Source organism: Nicotiana tabacum, chromosome 1 (assembly GCF_000715075.1).
Source record: "Nicotiana tabacum cultivar K326 chromosome 1, ASM71507v2, whole genome shotgun sequence".
Lineage (NCBI taxonomy): Eukaryota > Viridiplantae > Streptophyta > Magnoliopsida > Solanales > Solanaceae > Nicotiana > Nicotiana tabacum.
The window spans coordinates 124726557-124744163 of record NC_134080.1 but is presented as its reverse complement, the minus strand read 5'-3'; the positions used below and the strand labels follow the sequence as shown (position 1 = coordinate 124744163).

At 40.5% G+C, this 17607-nt stretch overlaps 1 long non-coding RNA gene across 1 annotated transcript; it reads right to left on the bottom strand.

The window, feature by feature from the left end:
* Positions 1–14803: 14803 nt before the first annotated feature.
* On the bottom strand, positions 14804–17235 carry LOC142181938 (uncharacterized). The gene is made up of 3 exons (XR_012710837.1): positions 16203–17235; positions 15953–16100; positions 14804–15881 (listed from the first exon to the last, which is right to left on the bottom strand). It is a non-coding gene; the product is annotated as an uncharacterized LOC142181938 (long non-coding RNA).
* Positions 17236–17607: the final 372 nt, after the last annotated feature.

Below are 17607 nucleotides of genomic sequence, written 5' to 3'. Positions count from 1 at the left end.
AAGGTATGCTTGACCAACTTGAACAAAACCCTTCGTCCCTCGACCATCTCTCAACTAAGAGGATTGTCCGACTAGCTCGAACAAAACCTTTATTCCCTCGGTCATCTCTCAACTAAGAGGAATGTTCGACTAGCTCGAACATAACTCTTCGGCCCCAGGCCACGCTTTAACTAAAAAGATGACATTCGACTAATTCTAACAAAAACTCCACGGTCCATGGCCACTCATCCCTACACAGAATTACAAAGGAAGCACAAAAGCAAAGCACAGAAGTACAGAAACAAAACATGCAAAGGTGCATATAAAACAAAAACCAACTTTGATATATATATAAAGAGTCTTTACAAAGGCGCACGAAGACGCCAACAAAAAGAAAAAGTAAAAAATACATAGTATAAAAGCCAAAAAACAAGGGTGGAACGTCTAATAACTGTCACCGCCTGATATCCATCATCCCCGCCTTAGTTGTAAGTAGAGTCGCACTAGGCACTATCTTCGAGTTGGTCGAAGCCTCTTTTATCATCGTCCTTAGCATCAGGCTGAGGTGTGTCTATGTCATAGCCACAGGCCAAACGAGCTTCTTGAGCTTTAGCTTGGTCCCCCTCCATGGCTATCGAACTACCTCTACTCGAGCTTCGGCAAGGATCCACTCCTCGTACTGCTCTCGAGGAATGGCCGAAACTCAGAGGCATGGGAAGTAGAGGGCCGTTCGAGCAGTCTGGAATTCTCACCGTCCACAGTAGAAACCCGCTCAAGAAGATCGACGTTCTCTTTCCCCAGTTCGCCAATTTTCTCCTCATGCCTGGCCTCCTTAGCTTCAGTCGTCGACCTAACATTGTCTCGGTAGGCACGAAGGCTTCTGTATTCCAATTCTAAAAGAGCGGCTCTTTTTCGATTTTCCATCCGGGAGGACTCCGCCTCCTCAAGCCGCTATTGCTCACCAGCCACCTCTCCCCTAAGCCCCTCCATTTTGAACTAGCACTCATTCAACCTACCCTGCAGTTGATCAACCCGGCTCTGAAGGTCGCGTCAATGGGCTTCTACGCCCCTTCTCAGCTCGAGCACCTCCTCTTTTCTTATCAATGCCGCTTCGAGAGAACTGAGCCACTCCACAGACACGAGCAACTCTTCATCTTTCTTTCTCAGCTCCTCCCTTAGGGCAGGAACATCACCCCCCCTCACGAAGCCGTTTCTCGACCTCCTTATATCGCCCCCGCTACTCCTCATACTTTGACCGCATTTTTTGGTAGAACTCCTTTTGCCTCCTCTCTCTTCGCACACTCTTATTTTCCAGGATAGCCGGTTGCACAAAAAAGAAAAGAGTAAGCAAGGTGAGATCTAGAAGCAAATCAAAGCAAAAAGAAAGGGAGAACGAGAAAGATGAGGGAAATGATTTACCTTGAGAGAGAGGTCGCGATGCTCTTGGAAAGGGTACTATCACTCAGCTTCCTGAGATTTCTATACTCGGCGTTAGTAAAGAAGGGGCCAAAGGCCTGAATCACATCCTCAATGTTCATAACTAAATCTGATTCACTAGGATCATGATGGTCCTTGTCCCCCTATAATCTAACCTCAATCTAAGTCGTCTCGCAGTCAATTATCTTGTGATCTTCGGGATCGAGGTCAGAGTCGGACTCATCGTCAAAAAGTTCAGCTCGCTCATCATCCTGCTCGGCAAGCATCTTGTTATTCCCCTTGTCAGCAGGGGAAGCTTCCTGAGTTAGTTTGGAGGACAGAACCTCCTCGCACCCGGAATGCGCATGACCATCATCAGGGGCATTCATAGCGACCTCTTCCTCTTCGGTCCGCGAAGAAACAACAACTCCGATTTCTTCCAACCTAGGCACCTCGGATGCCGCTCGAACGCCTTCTTTTGCACCACGCCTCATGCTCAAATAAGCCGACTCACACTGGTACACCGGCTCCCACATCTATAACATTCCTCTTCTGGGGCCTCAAGTCCGTGCTACACAGAGAAATCTCCTCATCCTCAACATAGGACAGAACCAAGGGAGGAACGGGCGCAATAGTCAAGATGGTGGCGGGAGTAGAGGAAACAGCATCCCTCTTTCTCCTAAAGGAAGGCATCAGATCTACGTTCCTTTTAGTAATTTCCTTGATAGAACCTAGAAAAAAGTATAAAAATGATCACAGCAAAATTAACGAGCGAAAACACCACCCCATCTAAAGACAACGTACCAACATTACCTTTTGGATGGAGGGCCGGTTTGAACTTCTACCAGAAGCTTGACAAATCAAATCCCTGCAGTGAAAGGAAGGACATGTCTAACGCAATCAGCAAGGTACATCACCAACTGAAGAGGCCGAGCAGTTGCTACAAAACAAGAAGGATTAGCTCACGAACTCAAATTATGTGATTACATGAAAGGACAAAAGCAATTGTGGGTACTTATAACTATAGATCCGGGCTTCAAGGAAATCCGCGACATCGACCACGACAGTCTCAGTCTTGATAAAAAAAAGGTCGAGCCAAAATTGCCGACTACCCTTGTCGTCCATCCTGACAACCAGGGATTTGCTTCCACAATGCCGAATGTTCAATATCATGCCCAAATAAAAGTTAGGCATAAATAGATGCACTAAGTTCCAACGTCAGCCAGCCCAACAAACTTGGACAGCATCTTGATCACTTTGTAAATAAAGGGAGCGAGTTGAGCATGACAGACCCGGTATAAGCGGCAAAATTCCTCCACCAAAGGGGGAAAAGGAAGTGAATAGACAATAGTAAAGGGGTAGGCAAAAATAGCACAATACCTAGGATGGTGAGTGTACACTTCATCGTCATTAGCGGGTACGAGCTACACTCGATTATGGAGGCGTACTTATCCTTGAATTTCGCTAAATGTTAGGATGTTAGAGAGGATCGGAAAACCTCAGCCACCGCCTCTGGCTACCATTTCAAATCCGGCTTCTCATTGGGGTTGCAGGGAATAATTTTGCAGAAGAGCCTCCACTTCAAAATGGCAGAGATGTTGTCTCCTCCTCGAACGGAGGCTGCAACAACCAACAAGGTAGTCGGAATATCCTCGTTCACACTAGAAACCTCACCACCAGGAGTATCAGAAGGAAAGTTAGACATGGTTGTAAAGTTTGAAGAAATTTATGGGGCAAATGAGTTGAGAAAATGGGAGGAAACTTTAGAGAATGATAAAGTAGAGAAGTAAACTAAAAGAAAGTAAAAGCAATTCAAACAATAGTGATGGTAAAGTTGAAATAACGGTGATCATCCCCCTCTTTATAGTGGAGGAACCTTGAAATTGAAACGGCTCATCATAAAGGTAGCCAAAATCAAAACGGAAGAACAATCTAAAAGTCGCGAGTGTCTTGACGCGACATATCAAGAACATGCTTCATCATGATAAATGATATCATATCCCATCCATGTCAGGCTCTCTCCAGAAGTCACCTAGAAAAATTAAGAGCTCGAAATATGTGACACTCAAAACACCACGTTATCTGCCTCTAACAATGAACGCGACCACTATTATCCACTTATCAAGCATGTCCACGAGGATGACTTCGGCAAGCGAAGTGACTAACTGTATGGGCAAAAAAATTAATGTCATGCATTTGACCTAGTCAATGGTGGTAAAATCTTTGAAGACTGTGACGTATCAACCTGACCCCAAAAGGTCGAGGTCATGTGAAGAAGACAATTTATCGTCGAGGTGGTTTAATGGAAAATGAGGACGAGAACGAGCATCCGTCTTCGGCACGTAGTAACAACTAGTTTTAGGATTTAGATTCCCCAGAAGAATATTCCAGTGCATATTCCTTTCTGTTGTACTATCTATGGTTTTGTGGCACATATGCTCTTATAAATAGGAAGAGATCTAATTATATAGAGAGCATTTTTTTAAAGAATATCATTGACATTCTCTGTGGAAGATTCGCTCTTTATTGAATACATACAAAGAATAACTTTACACTCCCTATTCTTTTACTCTTCTCTCCCGATCTAAGAAGAATCAGAATATTCAACTGTATCACCATCTATCATTGTCAGAAAGCTTAGTGAAAAAGTTCGCCCTTGTCGAGTGAACCTTGTCTCATTTATTACTTAAAATCATTTATTGTCATTCATTGCTATCTTTTACGTTTTCAAGCCTTTATTGCTCCATCATTATTTTGAGATAATCTCACCTGATACCACACATCAAATACTAGCCACAAAAGCACTAGATCTGTTATTGAATATTAATATTGACTTTGATTAACCCTCTCTTTTTATAAATCTAATTGTATAAAAACATAGATCTAATTTTTGGGTTATGCAATAGCCAATTTAGAATTATCAACCCATGAACCCAGCCCACCTTATATTCATTTTAGCCAGAATGACACAAGCATATATGATTTTGAAATGTATTCATCCGTTTAAATTGATTGTTCAATTTTTATTATTCTATTTTAAACTCATTCATTTTATTCAAAAATTTCAGGTATTGTGAGAAAACGCAAAAATTCATTGTGTGAGAAAACTTCAGGTATGAGAAAACTCATTCATGATTTTGGGCAATAGTTTTGTATGAGAAAACGCAAAAATTCAAAAAGTTAAATAAGAAGTATTTATTTTAATTATTGTCAAGATCTAACTTTAGTTAATTAAATCATAATTATTTATACTAAAAAGGGACTTATGTTATCAATCCAAGTAAAAATTTGAGGAAACGGAGAGCAAACAAAGCAACATAATTCAAATCTGTTTGGGACTCAAATTCTTTTATAGGTTGGTGAGCAACTTAATAGTTGAGCTATGATGAAAGGTTGAAAGGGAATAATTACCTATAGTAATCTATGTTTTCCTTCTTTTTCTTTTCAATTTGACTACTTCAAGTGAGTTGATATTTCATTGATTTCTTATTGTGGTTATTTTAAAATCAGCAACAATTTTAAAAATGCAAAGACTACAAGCCCCTCCTCTCCCCCCCCCCTTTTGTGCAAACTTCATACTCAGAAGTCAAAAGTACTTACTGTAACTGTAAGAAAATATGTAAATAAATGAATCAACAGGCTCAACAAGTTAATAATCAAATCTATAGTAATAGACATGTATAATTTGGTCGTCATGCATAATATCAGAGCAATAGAACTCATTAAGCCTACAACTCAAACCTTTTTTTTGAGCAAACAGGAAATAGATATATTAATAACTAAGGAACGTCTAGTACATGATTAACATAAGATGCATTACGAATGAGGAATTGATTCCCTAAGCTTGCTAACAGTTGGCAAGCTTCATTGCATAGCAGGTTTTCATGGGTAGTAGTATCTAGCCTATCACTTTTCACAAAATCTATTACATCAAAGAGTGGTTCAACAAAAACTTTTTTTCTGGTCTTCTGAGCATTACTTCTTCCTGCTGCTCCAAAAACATGATTATCCCTTCCTAGGCTCCTTTTTTCCAGTTGGTGAGCAATCCTATTCCCCTGCCTAAAAGTGTGCTGGAGAGTATCCCTCTGCTGGTGCATTAAGGACCTGCAATCATTAACAGTTTTATTAAATAATTTATTACCAAATTGTAAGGCCTGGATTACCTCTGAGCAGTCTGTCTCTATTTCAAGTGGGAAGAGATTCCACTCCTTTGTTGTCCTTAGACCTTCTCGTAGAGCTTTCAATTCTGCTGCTAGTGAGCCATTTGCATGAGTTAGCTTTGTAAAACCAACTACCCAGCTACCAATTAATTTTCTGAAAACACCACCTAAACCACAATTTTGGTTATAGCTATGAAAACTGGCATCCACATTCAGTTTGAACCAACCCCAAGGGGGTTTGAACCAATTGATTTTTATTAGTAATTTGAGAGGGTGAATAGGGATTTTTTCCGTGAGTAATTTAAATTCTATAGCCCTTTGCATGATTTGATAACCACTGATTTGGTTGGAAGTGTTATTGTGATTATTATTGTTTCTATTAACCCAGATATGCCAAATGATAAAGGGAAAGTAAGTGTTCTATTTTAGGAAATCATGTTTAAGAAGAAAGTTGAAGTCCTTTATTTGGATAAGCCAATGCTTCCCATTTTGGTTAGGAAGGTGGCTCCATTGAAGGTCGGTCCAGAGTTTCTTGACAGCTTTGCATTCTAGGAAGATATGCTCGATTGATTCCTCATAAGGGCTTTTACAAATGGGACAATTAGGGTCAATGTTTAGTCCAATCTATGAAAGGTATTTTCTGCAAAGGATTCGATTTTGAAGGCATTGCCATAGGAAAAATCTGATTTTATTGGGACAGTCCAACTTCCAAATCCACTCGAAGTCTAAGTTAGTATTATTAGGAGATTCCAGAAGCGTATAACAAGATTTAGTAGTAAAAACCCTCTTAGTGGTGAGAGACCAAATATGTAAGTCAATTGAGGGACCCTTAAGACGGACTTTTATTTTAGTGATATTAGATAATAAATCCGGAGGAAAAGAGAGGGTTAAGGGGTCTAAATTCCTATTGGAACCATCGAAGATATCTCTGATTTTTGTGGAAATATCCTTGGGCGAAGGGGGGCCTATTGCAAGGTTCCTTAGGTTACCAAAATTTGGTATTCAACTGGTCTCCCATAGGTTAAGATTGGATTGAAGGTGGGGGGACCATATGATGCCCTTGGAGTAGATGTCTCACCCTTTGCAAATGCTTTTCCAAATGTAGGAGGATCTATTCGTAGAGGAACTATTGCAATAGTAAGAGATGATAAGCTTTGCCCATGGAATTAGTGTATTTGTGAGAAGTCTCCAGCTTAAGCTAGCTAGAGTGCATAGATGTTTATTAAGAGCATTATGGATGCCTAATCCACCATATTTTTTGGTTTGGCATATGGTGAGCCAAATCACCATGTGAATTTTCCTTCTCTCTATAGTTCTACCCCATATGAAGTCCCTTTGGACTTTATCAAGCTTTTTTAGGGTTTTCCTGGGGAGGAGAGTGTATTACATGTAATAGTTTGGGATGGAATTAAAGCATGATGCTGCAAGGGTTGCTCTTCCTGCCAAACTAAAAAATTTCATTTTCCATGACGCAAGTTTAGTTCTCATCTTATCAATTAGGAATTGACTGTCCCTAGGTTTTGGGCTATGGTGTAAGATAGGAAAACCTAGGTATGTGCCAAAACTGTTACTTTTCTTAATTCCTAACATAGTGGAAATGTCTCTGATAATATTATGGTTGCAATTTTTTGAGAAAAATAATTTTGACTTTGCAGTGTTGATACTTTGACCTGATAGAGAGCAAAACTGGTCAAGACCATTTTTAATAGCTTGGCAAGATTTAGCATTAGCTCTAGCCATTAGTGCAAGGTCATCTGCAAATAGTAAATGGGAGATTTTTTGACATTTATAACCTAAAGATATAGGGTCCCAATTCTTGATGTTCTATATATCTAGTGAGCATTTCTAGGCAGAGGATAAAGATATAGGGTGAGATGGGGTCACCTTGTCTAATACCTCTACTTGGTTAAAAGTAATTTGTAACAGATATGTTGACTAAGATTGCTATTTTACTGGAAGAAATGCAATTTAGTAATAAATTGAAGAATTTTGGAGGGAAATTAAAGTAATCCAGGGTGTGGCGAACAAAAGACCATTCTAAACGATCAAAAGCCTTTTCTAAGTCAATTTTAAGAATCATATGGCCCTGCTTGCCTTTCAGTTTGTTGAACTTAGAAATCATTTCTTGGATGATGATAGCATTATCAGACGCTCTTCTGTTTTTCATGAAGCTCGCCTGATATGGACTGATCAATTGATCTAGGAAAGGTTTAAGACAGTTGACTAGAATCTTGGTGATTAGTTTATAGATAGTATTGCACAAGACAATGGGTCTGAAATTTTTAATATTGTTGGCATTATGGATTTTGGGAATGAGGCAGAGAAAAGTTTTGTTAATTTCCGGAGGGATTTCCTGATTGTTAAAAATATCATGGCAAAGATTACTAACTGAATGCCCTATGTGATACCAATATTTTTGACCAGGAGACTTAAAAGGTTTGAACGAGAAGATAGCTCTTTTAATTTCATTATCTAGAAGGGGGTGTAGGCATATAAATTTTACTTAAAATTAAATCCATAAAATAATTTGGATTATATTTTAAATTCAAATTAATATTGGCCCAAAAAAATATTATGTCTATTATAATTGGAATAATTATATAAATCAAATATATGTGAATTAAATAAATACGTCTTAATCCATTGGGCTAGCCCATTTAATTGGGCTAAAGTGATGAGCCCACTTCATTAAGCTCAAGATGACATCTTCCTAGAGGCCCAGTTTGATGCCACGTGTCAAATGACGTGGCGCGCCAAGTCAAACGGAAGAGCCAATAGGATCATGTCACGTGTCAAAATGACAAGGCATGTCAAGTCACACTAAAAGGCCAATGAAATTGTGCCACATGTGCAAGTGACATGTTCTAGCCAATCAAATGTGGCCATGTCACATTTCAATTTGATTGGTCGGAAAGAGTTTGTTCTTATCACAACTCCTCCCTTCCACAACTATAAATAACGGTTTTCATAACTCAAAAAAGACACCAGAAGTTATAACAAGAAGCAAGAGAGTGCTCGTGGATCAAACACCGCAAATTTCTCTACAAGTTTCAAGCTTCAAGCAATCAAGTTCCAAGCTTCAAGCAATCAAGTTCAAGTTCAACAAATCAAGTTCAAGCTCAAGAATGAAAAACAAATCAAGGTCAAGTTCAAGCAATCAAGCTAAAGCTCAAGAACAAGATCATCATTCGTGGTGACAACTACATATTCAAGATCAAGCTCAAAGGCCCTTGAATTTATTTACTATTGAAAAGTAGAATAAGGGGATTCATAGATATTGTAACACTCAAATATTCGAAATAAGATACTACGATTGTTGCGATATTTTTCGGTCTTGATTTTGTTTTCTCGACGCAAGTTATTGTCTACAAATTCTGACACGCCCAGTGGGGCAATCTCTACCTCTCATCTCAACTTTTAAATCACCAAAGTCTAATAACATTGAAATGGCTTCAACAAAAATCAACTCCGGTTCAACTTCCACCAAGGCTGCTAACTCCAGGCTCTATGCTGATGTGGAAAGCATCCTCGATGTCACCTTCGGAAGCTTCGGACCAGTTACGAGGAGCAAAGCAAGCTCTTTAGGACAACAAGCACCCCAAGTGTCGTCCGCATCAACCCCTGTTTTCAGATCTTCATCCTCAAAAGGAGCAAGATCTTCCACAAACACATCTGAAGGAGGAAGCGATGTTGCTGAAAAGATCAAGAAAACTCTTGCTCTGCTTGACCTCTCTGGATCCAAGCACTCTGCTATGAAGGAAGATGATGATGCTTCAAGTGATGGATCCTCCCCACTTACACCACATAGCGTGAGCCAATCAAGGATCAATCTGTGTGAAAATCCATGCTACTCTCCGTCGTCCACGACAATCATGCAAGCCATGGTGAAAAATATTTCATCTATGGAGGAGCAGTTGGCAAACTTGACGGAAGCAATCACTGGCTTGACCAAATGCATGCAAAATCAAGAGGCTAGAATTGACAAGCTAACAGACAGGGTGGGAATCTTGATGGAAGAAGAATCCACCCATGCACCCGGTAAGCTCCCAGAGGTTCTAGAGAGTGACTCTCCCCCAAGACAAGCAGCATCCACTAAGGCTATCCCTATCTCATCTGAAGGGATGATTCCAATCGATCAATTGAAGGAGTTCATTGAAGGAACCATTAAGAACAAATATGAAGTTGCTGCCAAATCCTCCCTTACATATGCAAAGTTGTATATTGCAAGGGTCGATATGTTGAAGATGCATGCTGGCTATCAACCTCCAAAGTTTCAACAGTTTGATGGTAAATGTAACCCGAAGCAACATGTTGCACACTTCGTGGAGACGTGCAACAATGCCGAGACTTATAGAAATTACCTCATCAAGCAGTTTGTCCGCTCGCAAAAAGGAAATGTTTTTGACTGGTACACGGACCTCAAGGCTGGATCTATCGATGGCTGGGATCAACTAGAGCAAGAGTTCCTTTTATAGTACAAGATGTACTGTGAGTATGATAGAACTTACAAATACTCGTCAACGAAAGGGGGAACCAGTTATCGACTTTATCAATCGTTGGAGGAAATGCAAGCCTCAACTGCAAAGATAGGCTTAGTGAAGCTTCAGGCATAGAGATGTGCATCCAAGGCATGCATTGGGGATTGCGCTACATCTTTCAAGGTATCAAGCCTGACATATTTTAAGAACTTGCAACTCGTGCCCATGACACGGAATTGAGCATGGCCTCCACTGGAAATGAAAGGATGCCCATCTATGAACCTTGCAAAGGGAATGACAAGCAAGAAGGCAGGAATTGGGGCAAGTTCGTACCCAAGTCTGAAAGCAAATAAGCTAGGAATGTCAACACGTCACCTATGAATTTCACAACGAAGGTGAGTAAGAAGCAGAGTATGAAATCCACTTCTTTTCAAGATAATCCAAGTGGAAAGTTGACTCTAAAAGAAATGCAGGAGAAAGAGTACCCATTCCTGGGTTCTGATGTGCCAGCCATTTTCGAAGAACTCCTTGAGTTAAATCTCATTGAGCTTCCGGAGATAAAGTGACCAAATGAAGTTCGGAAAACAAATGACCCAAATTACTACAAAAACCATCGACTTGTGAGCCACCCTCTGGAGAAGTGATTTGTCTTCAAGGACAAAGTCATGGACTTGGCTCGCAAAAAGAAGATCGTGCTTGAAGATGAGAAAGCAAGCGCGAACCAAGTCTCTATAACCTTTGGCTCATTCAATCTAGATGCGTTATGCAGTTTAAAAGGAATCAAAAATGAAGAATTACTGGAGAATAACAAAGTTGAAGACGATTAACCTGATAATAATGAAGGTTGGACGTTGTTAACTCGTCGTAGGCGCCACAAAAGGAGCCCACGAAAAGAATCAGTAGAACAACCAACAAGGAAGATGATGGTAAAAAGACCAATGAAAAAGAATCCAGTTAGGCGTTTGAAGAAAGAAAAAGTGTAGATGCACCACCCTCAAAAGCTACGACATACAGTGAGTTTGGAGGATTTCTTGCCATTGGTTCCGCACGAAGATTTCTCGTGATTGTGTTGAGGCCTCTTGTTGCAATGCTTACAAAGGGGAAGAAAAGAGTGATGACCTACCGTTGGCACCATCTTCGGAAAAGCTCACTGAGTCCATTCCTAAAGAAGTTAATGCTTGTGAGGAAAAAGTCACATTCACAAATCTTCTGCTAGGTGACCCTCTTCATAACCACCCATTGTACCTGGTTGGCTATATATGTGATGAAAAGGTAAATCAAATTTTGGTTGTTGGAGGATCCTCAGTGAACATTTTGCCAATTCCCACTGTGAAAAAACTTGGTATTCCCATGAACGAACTCTTAGAAAGTCGTGTGATGATCCAAGGACTCAACCAAGGGGGGAAAAGAGCCATAGGCGCGATTAGGCTGGAAATCACCATTGAAGATATGCAATCAAGTGCATGGCTACATGTGATCAATGCAAAGACTTCATACAACGTCTTGCTCAGAAGGCCTTGGATACATGAGAACAAAGTGGTTCCATCTACCTACCATCAATGTTTGAAGTACTACGAGGGTGAAGTCGAAAAGAAGATAGTTGCTGATGATGAGTCATTCACCGAGGCAGAGTCACACTTCGCCGATGCAAAGTTCTACTTGAAGAACCGCATTGTGAAGGAGATAAAAGTTAATGATGGCATGAAAAGCAAGAATGACGAGCCAACAACTAAAGAGCCGAAGTGACTACTGGTAGAGTCAAAGATGTTACCGAAGAGGTACAACCCAATGCAAATAAATCTTATAGAGGGGGTATTGCGTCTTATGGCAAGAAAGTGAGTCCTGCGCTCCAATATTTCCCTAAAAGTAAGAAATATGAAGGTGAATCATCTAATCTCCAAACCAAGACGCTAAAGGAGTTAACTCTTCCGGTAAAACGAATTGAAGCAGTAAAGTTGTCCTCGAAACCGCTTGCAAGGTTTGTAGCCCAAAATTATTTGTAGAATATGGCACTCCCTACAAAGCGAACAGATGAAGGTTTTGATCCTGACACTTACAAGCTATTTGCAAAAGCTAGATACAATCCTAATGAGCCTCAAAGTTAGGGAAGCTACCGTCAGAAGCTGCAACGAGAAAACCACGTGAAGGTTTGGGATACAATAAGCCGTCACCAGTGCGCATCTCCATAAGAAGGGCGAGTAGCAATTATATCACTGTAGGAGACGAATTTGCCATTCTAACAAACCTTCCGTCTTCGATCGACTTGGAAAATCACCTATGAGGACCTCCGTGTTTGAAAGATTGGGTCCATTAAAGAAGGGGAACAAGTTCCAGAGAAATTTTCAAAGCATAAGAACACCCGCCTCGCCCAAATCAAGAAAATCTCTAAGGATTTCCAAAGTTTAGTTCCTTCTAGAATGAGGCGATAAACAAAACTTGTGGTTTCATGTAAAGAAGTACTTAAGGTAAAGCCATATACTGTGGTCTACACTAAGGAGCATGACGAAGATGAAGAAAGTGTGGGTTCTTCGTATCATGTTACGGTACAAGGCGAGAATGGTGTTCCATATTTAATGGAGGATAATGCGTAATTGGAGGATGTTTCACCATGTTATCACATATCCTTCAATGATGGGGACCCTCAAGAAGATGAAGATGAAAAAGACGCTCCACCCGAACTTGAAGAAGGAGTGAAGACAACAGTTGATGCCTTAAAAGAAGTTAACCTTGGCACCGATGAGGAACCAATACCCACCTACCTAAGTGCTTTACTAGAAGCTGATGAAGAGAGCACTTATATTGAGTTACTCAAGGAGTTCAGGGATGTCTTCGCTTGGAGTTACAAAGAGATGCCTGGCTTGGACCGGAAAGTAGCAGTCCACCACCTTGCAGTCAAAAATGGTGCTCGCCCTGTTAAACAAGCTCAAAGGCATTTTAGGTCGGACTTGGTTCCCTTGATTGAAACTGAAGTTAAAAAACTCATTCAAGCTGGATTTATTCGGGAATTTAAATACCTAACATGGGTTTCAAGTATTGTCCCTATAAGGAAGAAGAATGGCAAGATTCGAGTATGTGTTGACTTCAGGGATCTCAATAATGTGTGTCCCAAAGATGAATTTCTGCTTCTTATTCCAGAGTTGATGATCGATACTACTACTGGGTACGAGGAAATGTCTTTTATGGACGGTTCGTCGGGCTATAACCAAATTCTTATGGCACCAAAAGATGAAGAGCTTACTGCGTTCCGCACCCCCAATGGCATTTATTGCTACAAGGTAATGCCTTTTGGCTTGAAGAACGCTAGTGCTACTTACCAAAGGGCTATGCAAAATATTTTTGACAATCTTCTCCACAAGAATGTCGAATGCTATGTTGACGACTTGGTGGTAAAATCAAGAGAGAAGAGCGACCACTTGAAATACTTGAGAATGGTGTTTGAGTTGCTCCGTAGGTACCAACTTTGGATGAATCCATTGAAATGTACATTGGAGTTACTTCTGGGAAGTTCCTTGGTTTCATTGTTCGACATCGAGGGATTGAAATTGATCAAGCCAAAATAGATGCAATCTTGAAAATTCCTGAGCCTCGGAATATTCATGAATTGAAAAGTCTGCAAGGAAAGCTAGCATACCTTAGGAGATTCATCTCAAACCTAGCTGGGAGGTGCCAACCATTCAGTCGCCTTATGAAGAAAGGTGTCCCTTTCAATTGGGACCAAGCATGTAGGAATGCCTTTGAGAGCATTAAATCCTACTTGATGAAGCCTCCAATTTTGGCAGCCCCTATACTTGGAAAGCCGTTGATACTATACATTTCAGCAAAAGAAAGGTTTGTTGGAGCGATGTTGGCCCAAAAGAATAGTGAAGGGAAAGAAAACTCCATTTACTACTTAAGCAGGATGATGACACCAAATGAGCTGAATTATTCGCCAATTGAAAAGTTATGTTTGGCGCTAGTCTTCTCAATCCAAAAGTTGAAGCACTACTTTCAAGCTCATGTCGTTCGTTTGGTTTCTAGAGCAAATCCCATCAAGTTTGTGACGCCAAAACTTGTCCTTAGTGATCGACTAGCAAGGTGGTACCTCCAGTTTCAACAATTTGAAATCGTGTACATCCCACAAAAGGCTATAAAAGGACAAACGTTAGTGGACATCTTGGCAGATCACCCTATACCTAATGATTGGGAACTAACTGACGAACTACCTGATGAAGACGCCATGGTCATTGAAATTCAACCTCTATGGAAGATGTACTTTAATGGTGCTGCACATTGCAGAGGAGCTGGTGCTGGTGTAGTATTTGTCACTTCTCTAGGTGAAGTTCTGCCCTACTCTTTTACGTTGACGTAACTCTGCTCTAACAACGTTGCTGAGTATCAAGCACTAATACTTGGGCTCGAAATGGCTGTCGAAATGAAGCGGTTGCAATTGCAAGCCTTTGGTTACTCTCAGTTGGTGGTCAACCAGCTTTTAGGTAGTTATGAGGTCAAGAAGCCTAAACTATGCCCATATCATGATTACGCTAAAAAGTTAATGGGGTGGCTCGGTGATGTGACTATTCAGCATGTGCCAAGGAAAGAAAATAAGAAGGCGGATGCTTTAGCTGTCCTAGCTTCATCTTAACCCTGCCTGATCAAGCGCAAGTTACTGTCCGCCAAAAATGGGTAGTACTACTGCCAAATGAGGCTGAAGGTGAAGAAAATGAACTCAAGCATATTGTCATTGTTTCTGAAGTCGAGAAAGAAGAATGGAGACAACCCATTATCGACTACTTGTGCTATGGGATACTCCTAGAAAATCTGCGGAGAAGAACTGAAATCCGTCGTTGTGCACCTCGCTTCCTTTACTACAAAGATACCCTATATAGAAGATAATTCGAGGGAGTACTCTTGCGATGCTTAGGGGTAGATGAAGCACTCCAAGCTTTCCAAGAAACGCATTCTAGGGTATGTGGATCACACCAATCTGGACCAAAACTCCACTTCCATATAAAAAGGATGGGATATTATTGGCCAACGATGGTAAAAGATTGCTTGGACTATGCTCGAAGATGCAAGGCTTGTCAATTTCAGGCGAATTTTATTTATCAACCTCCTGAAGTGTTGCACCCGACTGTTACATCCTGACCGTTTGACGCTTGGGGATTGGATGTTGTTGGACCACTACCAAAGTCCTCTGGTGGGCACCTATACATCTTGGTTGCAACTGACTACTTCTCAAAATGGGCTGAAGTTGTTGCTCTTAAGGAAGTAAAGAAGGAAAATGTTGCAAGTTTCATCCGAGTAAACATTATTTATCGCTTTGACATTCCTCATTAGATAATCACGGATAATGGAAAGACATTCGACAATAGGCTGATGAACAAGATTTATGATCTCTTTGGCTTCAAGTAACGTAACTCTTCGATGTACAATGCTGCAGCCAATGGTCTAGCTGAGGCATTCAACAAGACTCTATGAAACATGTTAAAGAAAGTCGTCTCCAAATTCAAACGAGATTGGAATAATCGTATGGAAGAAGCTCTATGGACATATAGGATGACTCACTGCGTGCCAACACAGGCAACTCCTTATTCAATCGTTTATGGAGTCGAAGCCATCTTTCCACTTGAGCGCCAAATACCTTCATTATGACTGGCTATTCAAGAAGGGATCACTGATGAAGAAAATGCTCGACTTCGATTAGCAGAGTTGGAAGCTCTTGATGAAAAGAGATTGGAAGCTCAACAGAGTCTTTGATGTTATCAAGCTCGATTATTTCGCGCCTTCAATAAAAGAGTTCACCCGAGATCCTTTCAAGTAGGAGATCAAGTCCTTGCCATACGAAGACCTATAATTACTTCCCATAAACCTGTAAGAAAGTTCACTTCAAAATGGGATGGGCCATATATCGTACAAAAAGCTTACTCAAGTGGGGCTTACAAGCTGGTTGATGCAGATGGTATGAGAATCGGCTGACAAGTTTTTGGAGAAGTATTATCCATGAAGTTGCAAAGCTCCTTGACGCACGAGCCTAAACTGCATGTTGCTACACTCCTGGCCCGCATGAGTCTAAACTGTGTACGGCCCCCTACAAAAAAAAATATTCGCTAGGTTGAAAACTTCGAAAGAGGCGGCCTAGGTAAAAGTTAGGACATATAAAAAAAATTAAAAAAATGATTAAAAAAATCACCTGGTCTGAACTACGGTATGACTTGATCCTCTTCACCGAAGTACGTAGGTAGCTTAGAGTTTCATTCTAAGTTTAGTCGCATAAGTTCAAAAGATATATATTGTCCCAATTGTTGTTCAAATAAAGTATGAAGGAATGTAAGATCAAGCTGAAATGTCATCCTCCTATTGAACTTTGATCTCATTTGATTTAAAAGGGGGCAATCCTCCATGGTAAATTGATACTTTCAATGGGCCGATTTTAGGAGGATACCAAGTATTTGCATTGAAGTCCAGGGATTCTCTATGTCTTCAAATTCGCCGATCTTCAAGTTGAAATATTTAAGCCCTCCAAGTCACAAAGTTGAAGTCTTCAAGTTCGTCGATCTTCAAGTTTCAGTCTTCAAATTAGCTGGTCTTAAAGCTGAAATATTTAAGCCCTCCAAGTTGAAGTCTTCAAGTCCTTCGGTCTTCAAATTCGCCGATCTTAAAGTTGAATTGTTTAAGCCCTCCGAATCTTTGAGTTGAAGCCTGCAAAGTCCGCCAAATCTTCAAAGTTTTCCAAGTGTTCAAGTCGACATCGTCTTCGAGTTGAAGCTTTATAACTTTCCAATCTTAAGGTGGACATATAAGTCCATTTGCACCTTAAGTTGGCCTCTTCGTGGGTTTGTCCTTAAAAGGAACTAGAACTTTCCAATCTTAAGGTGGACATATGAGTCCCTTTGCACCTTAAGTTGGCCTCGCCGATAGTCGAGCCATATTGAGAGCAATCTCTCTGATAGTCGGGCCACATTGAGAGTAATCTCTTCGGTAGTCGGGCCATGAAAGTAATCTTTCCGATATTTGGGCAGGGATGAGTACTCATCCCCCCATACCCTAAGAATGTCTTCTTCATGCATGGATCATCTCGTTAAACAAGAATCATCTTTCTTGTTTGACCTACAAACAAAAAGAATAACAAAGGAAGAAAAGCACAAGAAAAGAAGAAGAAATTACCTTCGCGTCAGTGCCTCTAAGTCGTCAAAATTATACTCAAACCAATTTGCAAACGCTGAAATTGGTAATGAAATTGGTACTAATGGAATGAAAGGTGTATGGTATTTATAGATGATGGAGGTCAGCAGTCAAGGATTTTGTTTCGATGTGGGATATTCATAATCCATCCCCAAAACGAATTTGAAGTCTATTGAGGCGGCGGTTCTTTTCCTAGGCAGAGTAGAATCCTTTTCTTGTTATAATTTCAATTGGAATATGATTTGGCTCTCTATCTCCAATTTAATTGGTTGCTGCTAGCAAACGATTCGGCCTTCCATGTTTGCACGAGGCATTGTGCGTGAATATAGCTTTATACGTATATACTTCCTTAAATAAGGAATGCAATATCTTTGGCTAGATGGATTGTGATTTCTATGTTGGCCTACAAGTCA